This window comes from Carlito syrichta, unplaced genomic scaffold (genome assembly GCF_000164805.1).
Source record: "Carlito syrichta isolate Samal-C Ts95f unplaced genomic scaffold, Tarsius_syrichta-2.0.1 Scaffold308870, whole genome shotgun sequence".
Classification (NCBI taxonomy): Eukaryota; Metazoa; Chordata; class Mammalia; order Primates; family Tarsiidae; genus Carlito; species Carlito syrichta.
The window spans coordinates 931,241-932,524 of NW_007252966.1; positions in this window are offsets into that span (position 1 = coordinate 931,241).

Genomic DNA, 1,284 nt, shown 5'->3' on the forward strand with positions numbered 1-1,284 from the left:
CTGCACTCCAGTCTGGGTGACAGAGTGAGACTCCAACTCAAACAAAAAAAAGAGCCGGGCATGGTGGCGCGTGTCTGTAGTTGCAGCCACTTGGAAGGCGGAGACAGAAGGATTCCTGGAGCCCAGCAGATCGACGCTGCGGTAGCTGTGAGCGTTCCACTGCATTCCAGCCTGGGCGAGGGCGTGAGACTCGGACTCAAAAAAATAAGAAAAAATAAAACAAACAAGAACTCTATGATACTATGATAGACATTCTTGAGATAATTGGGAAAATTTGAATATGGACTTGATATTAGGCGGCTTTTATGAAATTACTTTAAAATTTGATAGTTGTGACAACGTATTGTGACTATGTAGGAGCCTGTTCTTTTTTTTTTTTTTTTCTAGTTGGAGTCTTACTTGTTGCCCTGGCTGGAGTGCAATGGTACGCTGCCGACTACAGCAACCTCCACTTGCTGGGCTCAGGCAATCCTTTCGCCTCAGGCAATCCTTCCGCCACAGGCTTCCACTAATTTTTCTTGATTTATTGTAGAGACGAGGGCTCACTAATTTGCCCAGACTGGTCTTGAACCCGTGAGCTCAGGCAATCCTCTCGCCTCGGCCTTCCAAAGTGCTGGGATTACAGACTTGAGCCACCGCGTCTGGCCAGGAGCCTGTTCTTAGAAGATACATGATGACATATTTAGGACTGAATATCCTCATGTCTGCAATTTACTTTCACTTTGGTACAAATAAATATAAAGCAAATATGGCAAAATATTAACAGCTGTTGACCCTAGATGAGGTCTGTTTATTGAATTGTTTCAAATTTTCTATTTGACAATTTCAGTAAGAAAGCTGGCAAATATATCGACGAAGACATTTTTGTTTTCGTCATATTTAGCACAATGCAAGAAAGTTTATATTGTTTACTGAAAACATACTATAGTAATGTTCGTTTCTCATAAAAAGAGTTCTCTAAGGGGGATGAGCTGTGACAGTCGTTTTTTTCTTTTAGTTTTAGCGTGCACTTTTATTCATCCACACATTTTGTGTACTGCAAGTAATTTTGAGACGCTGACATCTGATCGTCATCATTCTTGCTACTACCAGGCCCGCCAACCGCTGAACTCCTTTGCTTTCCTGGGAAAAGCCTGCTGGTGGGGTTTATTTTCCTTCTCTACGTTGGCCTTGCGGGCGACCTCTCCGGTCTTCCGCCCGCGTCCGGGCGGGTGCTCGCAGAGAAACGCCTGGCGCGCCCCCTCCCGGCCCCGCGGACGCAGCTCGGCCCCGCCGCCCGCCGCC